The sequence below is a fragment of the Sus scrofa genome, chromosome 5 (genome assembly GCF_000003025.6).
Source record: "Sus scrofa isolate TJ Tabasco breed Duroc chromosome 5, Sscrofa11.1, whole genome shotgun sequence".
In the NCBI taxonomy this organism is placed as follows: Eukaryota; Metazoa; Chordata; class Mammalia; order Artiodactyla; family Suidae; genus Sus; species Sus scrofa.
In genome coordinates this window covers 76,357,803-76,368,170 of record NC_010447.5, presented here as the reverse complement: position 1 = coordinate 76,368,170, position 10,368 = coordinate 76,357,803, and the positions used below count along the sequence as shown (strand labels likewise).

Here is a 10,368-nt window from a genome sequence, read left to right as displayed (position 1 = left end):
TTCCCTAACTCAGTGGTTTTCAACTTGTGGTCTCTGACCAGCAGCGAACTGGTTAGAATGGAAATCCTCTAGTCCCACCATAGACATACTGGAAACCTCTGGGGTTGGGGCAGTTGGTGATTACACAAGCCTTCCAAGTGATTCTTTTCTTTCTTTCTCTCTCTCTTTTTTTTTTTTTTTTTTTGGGTCTTTTTTTCAGGCCACACCTGCAGCATATGGAGGTTCCCAGGCTAGCGGTCGAATTGGAGCTATAGCTGCTGGCCTACACCACAGCCACAGCAATGCCAGATCCTTAACCCACTGAGCTAGGCCAGGGATCGAACCTGCATGCTCATGGATGCCAGTCAGATTCGCTTCTGCCGAGCCAGGACAGGAGCTCCCAGGTGATTCTAATGCTTGAGCATCACTGCCCTAAAACTTTGCTGTATTTCTAGTTTAGGATTTTATTTTTATTTTATTACTCTTTTACAGATAAGAAAATTGAGACGCTTAAGAGTTAGGTACTTTTGCCTAAAATCACTCAGCTGGGACCAGAATTTGAACCCAGGTAATCTGACTCTCTGACTCCATTTAGTTTAGGATTTTATATCACATTAAGTTCCAGATCATTGTTTACTTGTCAGCATCGCATATTAGAACAAATAGCCTGAAGGCAAGTACCAGATCTTATCTATTTTACCTCCACCATAGTGAAATGAAGGGGCAAATTAAGTACTACTGTGCTGGGTAGTTGAATAGTCTTTCTTTTCCTAACACAATTTAAGGTTTCCTCCTCTGCAAATACATTTATTTGGAAAGGAAGATAAATTATATCATATTATATTATATTACACTAACGTATACTATATTCCATACCACTGCAGCAAGTCATTCACCTGTAACATTTTTGATGATGAATCTTGGACTGGAACTTAAGGAGTCTGATAAGTAGAAAGAGTTCTAAGGGGAGACTGATTTGTCTGGCCTAATTAGGATTTAGGATTTTCAGCAGTGCTGCTCAGACTTTAATGCGAATATGAATCATTTGGGGAATCTTTTAAACTCTAATTTCCTGACTCACTAGGTCTGCGGAGAGGCCCGAGAGTCTGCATTTCTCCCAAGCTCCCAGCTGAGGCTGCCGCTGCTGGTCTGAGAAGGTCCCAGAGAAAGTTTACAATCGATCTTCTTGCAAACTGGCTTTGTAGTTTTTTCTGGCAAAGAGCGAGATTTAGTGGGTGGTACAACGTCCTCGTGGTAGTTTTAATCAAGCATGGGCCAAAGGCCCTAAGCCAGGGGTTCTTCAACCCTAGCTGCTCTTTTGAATCACCTGGAGTAACTTTTTGAAAAACACCAGGGCCTGGGCTCTCCTCTCTGAGAGCTAGATTTAATGAACCACTGCCCTAGGCAAGGAAGTTAAGCAGATGCATAAATTGCTGTTTTCTTCTACACAGTAGATCTATGGCAAGTCTGCCCTTGAGAAGCTTTTCCTGACTGATAAGACGGTACAATGCATATTAAGAAGGACTTAACATTACAATTATTGAAAGGAAAGATAAAAGGCAAACCTTGTCTGGGGTATAAAATGTGACAGGCTACCTAATTCTTAAAAGGAAAACCAAAGTGTAGGCTGGATAATACGTGCCCCTTTCTCTGGAAACACGCCTAAGGAAATTGTCATTTGGAAGAATAGAATGTTTCTTGCCTATTTGCCTGGAAGATGAAGTAGACGATCACTTGTGTACCAGGGCACGGTTTCAGCTATTACGCTGCAGTAGATTGGGTTATGTTACAGTCTTTATTTCCTCCCTTGTTATAGGATCATGAAACATCCATGCCCTTGCTTCGTGACTGTATCTTGCCTCCCACAAGGGTCAGGGAAGCATATTTTCTTGTCTCACTGATGTTGGGCTGGGCCAATGGAATGTCACACACGGAGACTGGAAATGACCTGGAGTGGTTTGGCTTGGCTTCTTGTATGGCTGCCATTCCACAAGAGATGATACCCAGGAGAGTCAAGGTGGGGATTGACCCCCGCCCCCCAAAATCTCAGGTTCAGCTCAGATATCTGCATCCATTAAATCTTACACACAGGTCATTTGCTTACCTCTGGGTTTGGAGGACTAGAAAGTAAAACAGATCACGTAGAGGCATTCTGTCCAATACACTTAAGATCTCTTAAACATCTGCAACACCCCTCATCTGATGATTTCTGTGATGATGTCTCACTGTTGAATTGTAAGATAAGGACATGGCGCTTAGGGTTCCACAAAGTTGAAGTATTTAATGAAAAGATTTCTTTGAGAATGTTTTTCATTTAAATTGTTTCTTTTATGAAATGATGGCGCTGGTTGGTTATTTTTTCTCACTTAGCAAAATAAGAAGTTGGGAATTGAAAGGTGGAAAGGTTACGTATGTTCCTCATTTTGGTGGGATGGGGGGGGTGCAGACTTTCCATGGTGTATGAATCCACGGTGTATGTAGAGAACATCTTTACAAACTATTAACTTCATTCAACGTGGATAAGCAAATGGAGAAGCAGAGGATTAAATCGACCTGTAGTCAGGGTCCTTCCCAGTGGCTGATAGGACAAGCAAAATAGGCCCTAAAAGAAACTCAGGTGCTTCTCCTTTAGGGCCATACATTTGTCATCTCTGTGTGTGTGAACTTTATCTTAACATCTTAAGGTGGTGAGGCTTCTCTACAGAAATCAAGGATGGGTAAAATAGATTTTAGCTAAGCAAATGCTGTGTTTACATTAAACCACAGCTAATCATATAAAAGTGTCAAAATCACTCTTCCTAAGAGTGTTATGAAGTGTTCTCAAATGATAAGCTGTTAATTCCTCTTTCTGGGCTTTCGAGTTGACTGTCAAAAAATGGTAATATCACCTGATATATTTCCTATATGTCAAAAAAGATCGGCAACATCTTCACAAATATGCAGACTTGCAGAATTGAGACAAATGAGACCAGTTGGCTATGAATAGGTGCCCCTGTTTATTTGCCGGGGGAGGGGGGGAAGCATGAACTTCAAAGCCAGGAGGCAGCCTTGGTGTGGCAGAAGCCCTCTGCACAGGGACAGGCAAGACCTGGCCACCTGTACGACCTTGCACTTGACATTTAATCTCTCTGGGTCTCAGTTAGTTTGTCTACGAAAGGAAGGGATTAGATGAGGTGGTTCTTAAGGACTTAACCAGATGTGAAATTCTATGATATTATTGTACTTTTGTATAATAAGCTCTCCAAATGAAGAGGAAAAATGGGGTTAATTTGGCCGAGTTATTCCTCACCACTTGGTAAGGCAATATTTTTGCAAATGAAGAAATAGAGCCATAGAAGTGTTAAGTTGCTGAAAAATCACACAAAAACTTTTCTTTTGGTCTTTTAAATCTAGAACTTTGAAATATATATATATAGACCTATTTTTCCAAGCGAGCAGCTTCAGAAAATTCCTATTATTTAGATTTTACTTTGGCCAGATATTAAAATTGTTTTTACCCTTTTTTGGATAGTTAGAGCCAGGGGAAATTTTCTGATTTACAATTAAAATACAACTATTTCTCAGTACTAAGTGTCTTTTTATCATCGCTTTTAAAAAAAATGAACAAAGCCCAATTTGATAAGCTGGGGAACTACTACTTGGCTTTTTTCCAGTTGCTATGACACGCCTATGGATGTGTGTATGTCACAGAGACAAGAGGTTAACATGATCTTGTCTCTCCCATCATTTTTTACTCCCAGTCATCATAATATAGGAATTATCTGAGTTCTATAAAATGTTGCCCAGGTAAACCCTGCTATCCTCGGTTTTTGGATAATGAGATTGAAGCACAGAGGTGTTAACTGACTTTCTCAAGGTCACACAGGAAATTACAATCAAGGCTGGGATTAGGATCTACGTTTCCTGGCGCATGCTTTATTCTGTTAGTCTGTTCTTTCCTAGAGTCAGTGAAGCTCCCAACCCCTTTGCAGGACTTAGGGACTCTTAGAAAATGTATCATTAATAATCACAGGAGCACAGGTAGCATTTCCAGGAACAGACAGTGGGTTTTGAACAGGAAGTTAGCAAGCTTAGAGCGTAAATTCACAGGAAAATAAACTGAGATATGAGGACAGCCTGCATTTTCACTAACCATCAAGCCAGCACTTTCACGCCCACTCAATTCTTTCCCCTGGGTTGACCATGCCCCTTCCACCGAGCATTTGTTTTTAATCTGTTTTAATTTGTGCAGTCCCTGGGACTAATATTCAATGGCATAAAGACCTTGTCTCTTCTGGTTATTTTTCTCAGTAAAAGCAGATTTCTGCGTATTTTATAAAAACTCCTTTGACGGTACTGTGCAAATCGTTTTCAAACAAGTTTCCCCAACCCTAATTAGAATATTGTTTTATTACGCTGCACATTTCCTAAATCTCACACTAATTAAATGTGTATTGTACTTCTTTATTGCCAACAAACAACTATCTGTACTCCAGATTTATGGTCGTGTACTGCGGTGGTTGACGACTGTATCAGCATTTCAATTTCAAATGCGTTTCAGAGGTTTAGAGCTTATCTGGAAAATTAATTGCAGCTGAAAACCTGGCACAGCCTATTCTTCCACAGCCCAGCCCGGGGGCCCTCCCCAGCTCCCGGCTCCTTTTTCTGGAACAGCTGCCGGGAGCAGAGTGAGGAGTAGAAGAGAGGGGAGTGAGGGGGAGGCATGGGGGAGAGTGGAATGCCATCCCTTTCTCAGAGCTTTCCCACAATCGCTGGAATCTGTCTGCAGGGGAGCTGAACATTCTTCTCTGCCTAATGAACACAGTAAGTGGACAGAGGCCTGGCTTCCCAGTGCCCCATCAGTAATGTGGCCAGGTGTCGGCTGCTGAAAACACTGGCAGCCTTTCCCCTTGGTTTATTATGTTTTAAGCAAAGATTTCAGGTTTCTGTCTTTTTTTTTTTTTTTTTTTTTTTTTGGTTGTTGTTGGTCTCAGCTGTGGGTATTCAAGATATGGATGCATTTGTTGGCTTTGAAGCAGATAGATGGCCCTTGAAGGTAATTGGACTTTTTCCTGCCAGCATGTCTCTCAACTTTTCCGAAGGGAGGGCAGGGAACAATAAGGCAGTTACTGGGGCTAGTGGCCTTGTACGCGACATTTCTGCTTTTTGAGTTTAATTTTACTCTGCCTAGGAGCACACAAGAGCAGCTTTCTTTTTTAGGGCTGCACCCACGGCATATGGAAGTTCCCAGGCTAGTGGTGGAATGGGAGCTGTAGCTGCCAGCCTACGCCACAGCCACAGCAATGCAGGATCCTTAACCCAGGGATCCAACCTGCATCCTCGTGGACACTAGTCAGGTTCATTACCACTGAGCCATGATGGGAACTCCAAGAGCAGCCTTTCAAAAAAAAAAAAAACCCAAAAAACAACGCCCCCTCCTCCCCAAATCCAGGGGAGTTTACCTATTTTAATTTTTGTACTAGTTTACCAGGGAGGTCCTGGTACTAGACTAGGAACTTTTAGCTTATCGTGAACAGGGAAAAGGAAAGAATCCCTGCTGAATTCAGGGGCCATTTGGTTGCAAGATGCAGAAACTGACTGGCACCAGTTTAAGCAAGTGGAATCTAAGACCTGAAAGTACAGCTGAGCTAATGAGGGCTTGGAATTGGAAGCTAGGAGGTCTTCCGGAAGCAAGATGCCCGTTCTTTTCATCGTTCTCTCATGCCCGCTCTTGACTGCTCTTTCTCTCCATAGTGTATTTCATTGCCCCTCTTCTAGGATATCTGCTTCATCCTCTTCCCCTTCCTGTGGTCGGGTTTTCTTGGCTTGCTCGTGCATCCACACGATCCCCAAATTTCCAGCCTTGAGTGTCTCCATTTCCTCTGGACTGCCTCTCCGCTCCCAGTGACTACTGCTAATTACTGCAGTTTTGCTCTCTGTTTAATTGAGAGAGAGGAGCCCTAATTGGCTCAGTTTGGGTCAGACGTCCAGCTCATGCCAAGTCAGGTTTGATGGGTGTGGTGGCACCAGGACCACTAAATCTATCACTTACCTTTGTAGACTCTATGAGGGTAGCATTGCGAAGAAGAGCATGTTCGCTGGGCATTTAGGCACCCATCCTAATTGCGATATAGTAGGATCCGGTATTTCTCTCTCTCTCACACACACACGAGGAAATGGTTTAATGACAAGCAAATGGTATCACATGTGAAATATGGCTGATACAGAACACCTGAGTTCAGCGGTCCTTAAGCACTAGAGGACATACCCACCCTTGGAGAGCCTGTTAAAGATGCCGATGCCGGGGCTTCCTTCAGGGCCCCCGACTGAGTGGTGTGGCAACAGGAACCAGTACTTTTCAATAAGCCCCTCAGGTGAGTCCACTGAAAGTGGTCCCCATACCTCATCTTGAGAAAGCCTTGGTTTCTCAGCTTATTGTGCGCGTGTATTTGGGTGTGACAAAGTGACAGGAGTGAAGGATTTCTGGAACACTTCGTTTCGGTGGGGAACAAGGACCTCTGACTCCCTCGTAATGACGGGAACAGGTTAGGCGGCGAGAATGAACTGCATCTTACATCTAAGCTTCCACTGCGATCTGGTCACGTGGGTGTATAAACAGTTCGGGAACCTATTCAGGGAAACCCCAAGTGCTTTCATTTTAGTAGATGTAGTTCCTGTCTGTAAAAGAAAAGGTAAGTTAATTATGAAATAACATGGTTGTATTAATAATGTCGTTCCAGTCAGCGCGACGGTGAAACATGCCAGAGTTGATTATGTTAGTTCGCCTGGGAGGGTTGACACTAAACTGTCAGGAGTGACATTGAGAGAAGTCTCAGTGCCATTATTCCTACCTCACAGGAGCATCATCAGAAAGGACAATTTAATTTCTTTCATCCTGGTTTCTAGGGTTTCATACCTTCCCGAAAATGCTAATTTCGAAGAGCGCGGATTGACTTTTTCATCCCCAAGTTAAAAATACACTCCACGTTTGCTGGCTTGCTGCTTCATGTGTATTTAAGAATGGTTTCTGCTTTGCTGTTGGGCCAAACACCTACCTGACAACACCCAGGGTTTGGCATGCTTTATTGGATGGAAAAAACAAAGCAGTGGAGGAAAAACGAAATTAAAAAGAAATTAAGATGTGAGCTGTATACAGCCAAGTACATCATCTTCTTTCCACAAGAAGCACAGAGGGTGGTTTTTCCAGGCGCACACAGGCGTGTGGCACCTGTGTTCATTTAAATGATTACACATTCAACAAAATTTGAATGTGTGATGTGCAATCATTTGAATCGCTCATTATACATTAAAATAAATTGACACAAACACAACTCGTTCTCTGCTGCTTTTGAGAAATGAAGTAAATTAAATGAAAGAACTGAAATGAAGGTGCTGCCAGGCTGAAGATCCCACATACAATAGAGTCAGAAAATCCAACATTCTGTCTTTGACCATGATCTTATAACTTTCAGTGCTGGTGTGCAGTTAGGAAAGCAGAAAAAGCAGGGGAGGGTCTGCCCCCCTGCCCAGGACCATCCTGCCTGGGGCTCCCAGACCATTTACTCCTCACTGGGCTTTGGGCACTAGCCCAGAGGACCATGTAGCACAAAGGAAAACAGTAGGGAAAACATTAAGGAATAAGGCAAGTGGAAAGAGCATTGTCCTCAGGGGAAGTCCAGGTGTTTTTCCCAGCTCTTCTGCTATAACTGCCTATAGTTGCTATGTCTTCTTTTTTTTTTTTTAATTGGTTAATGATTTCAGCAACCTACTAGAATGGGGCTTCTGACTGCATCCATCCCCTGCAACTGTTTCAAGGCTCTTCATCTTGCCAAATCTAAATGTCCCTTCTTTCTGGCCTTTCTCGACCTGTCAGCTTGAAAAGGATGACCCCTGCCTCCTACCTGAAACATCTCTTGCCTTCCACAACGACACTAGTTTTCCTCCTTTCTCAGGACAGTTCCTTCCGAATCGCTTCCTCCTCCTTCCCTAATCAATGTTGGGAGGATTGACAAGTGCCAGAGCTGCGTGTGGTCTTCTTTTCTCTCTCTAGGAGAGCATATCCAGTCTTACACAGGCATGCAGATGAATCCAGACTAAGTGGAAAGGCATCCTGAACTCTGCATTCATATATCCAATGCTTACCTGACAGCCAGTCTTGGAGGTCTTCTTAAGATCTGAAACTTAAAACCTGGTCAAAAATAGAACTCTGAATTTTGTACTGACTTTTTTTTTTTTTTTTTGTCTTTTTAGGGTCCCACCTGCAGCATATGGAAGTTCCCAGGCTAGGAGTTGAATCAGAGCTGCAGCTGCCAGCCTATGCCCCAGCCATAGCAACGTGGGATCCAAGCCACATCTGCAAACTATGCTGCAGCGTGTGGCAACATTGGATCCTTAACCCACTGAGCGAGGCAGGGGATCAAACCCACATCCTCATGGATACTAGTGGGGTTCTTAACCTGCTGAGCCACAAATGGACTCCTATACTCATCTCTTTTTTTCATCTACCTAGTTGCTCAGCCAAAAATAAAAAAGTTATTTTAAACTCCTTTTTCTCCCTCGCTTCATCCCACCTCCAATTCATGAGCAAGTCCAAACTTGCTACATCAAAATGTTTCACAAAGCCCTCAGTCACCATTGCCCTTCTTCCTGACAACTATGGTTAGCTGTCTCACAGGTTTCTCTCCTTCTAGTAGTAGCCAGAATATTCTTTTCCACCAAATTTTCTCTGTCTTTTCTGATAGCACCCTTCTCAAGCCACCATCGTGTTTTTCCTCACAGCTCTGCCTTTGAATTGATCTCCTAACTGTGACCAGAATACAAATACGTTTGACATTTCCTACAGCAACTCCCCATTGCATTTAGAATAAAATTTGAATTTTACCCTATCATACAAAGCCTTGAATGATCTTCGACTGAAGTCTAGTGACCACACTTTCTACAATACTTAATTTCACAGAATGTTCTTTTAAAAACTTAAATCAGATTTTGTCATTCCCCAGATTAAGAACCTTCAAAGTCTAGTAATCCTTGCCCATTGTTATATCTGTAAAGAATATTTTTGGCTCCAAGTAATGGAAAAACTGATTAATGGTGCCTTAAAAAAGGATTAAATTTTCTCACAGAGCCAGCAATCCTGAGTAGGCGGTCGGTGCTATTGATATAGCTGTTTAATGATTCTGTCAAGTACTCAAGAGTCTCTTTTTTTTTTCTCTTCCATCTTTCATAGGTTAACACTTGACCTTATGCCTATTGCCTCATGGACCCAAGATGGCTCTTATAGCTCCAGGCACCACATATATCACATCCAAGCTCAAGTTAAGAAAAAGGTAGAAGAGATAATGAGCTGTACCAGCAAACTCTTTCCTGCTCCAGGACCTTTGTTCTTATTATTTCTTCCAGTAAGAGTTTTGCCTAGATTTTCATACAGTTTATGCCTTTACGACTAGTCAGATGGAACACAAATGTCATTTCAGAGAGATGAGTTACTAATCCAAAGTAGCACCTCTTGATCTTTCATCATTACTATTGATTTTTTGTTTTGTCTTTTTTTTTTTCTTTTTTTTTGCCTTTTCTAGGGCTGCTCCCACAGCACACGGAGGTTCCCAGGCTAGGGGTCTAATTGGAGCTGTAGCCACCGGCCTATGCTAGAGCCACGTCTGCAACCTACACCACAGCTCACGGCAACACCGGATCCTTAACCCACTGAGCAAGGCCAGGGATTGAACCTGCATCCTCATGGGTCCTAGTCGAATTCGTTAACCACTGTGCCACGACGGTAACTCCTCACCATAACTATTGGTGTGTGTGTGTGTGTGTGTGTGTGTGTGTTGAAGTTTGTATTAGTTTGCTAAGATTGCTATAACAAAGCATCACAGACTGAGTGTCTCAGTATCTTAGTTCGGGCTGCTCTAACAAAAAATAGCATAGACTGGGTAGCTCACATAACAGAAGTGTGTTTCTCATACCGAAGGCTGGGAGGTCCAAGATCAAAGCGACTGCCTATTCAATTACTGGTAAGAACCTCCTGCCTGGTTTGCAGATGACACTTTCTTGCTGTGCCCTCACATGGCAGGGACAGAAAAAGGAAGAAAACTCTCTTGTGTCTTCCTGTAAAGATACTAATTCCATGGGGGGGGAGGGGGGCTCTACTTCCATGACCTTCTTACCTCCAAAAGCCATCACACTGGAGACTAAGGTTTCAACATATGAATTTGGACGAACATTCAGTCCACAGCACTTAAACAATAGAAATTGATTGTCTTATAGTTCTGGAGACTAGAAGTCTGAGATTAAGGTGTTAGCAGAGTTGCTACCTTCTGAGAACTGTAAAGGAAGGAGCTGTTCCAAGCCTTTCTCCTTGACTTGTAGATGGCTGCCTTCTCCCTGGAGCTTCAAATCATGTTCTCTTTG

General features: G+C 42.9%; 1 long non-coding RNA gene across 1 annotated transcript; it reads right to left on the bottom strand.

Moving 5' to 3' along the window:
• LOC110260770 lies at positions 2,084–8,226 on the bottom strand. Its single transcript, XR_002344172.1, has 2 exons — positions 6,011–8,226; positions 2,084–2,204 (listed from the first exon to the last, which is right to left on the bottom strand). It is a non-coding gene; the product is annotated as an uncharacterized LOC110260770 (long non-coding RNA).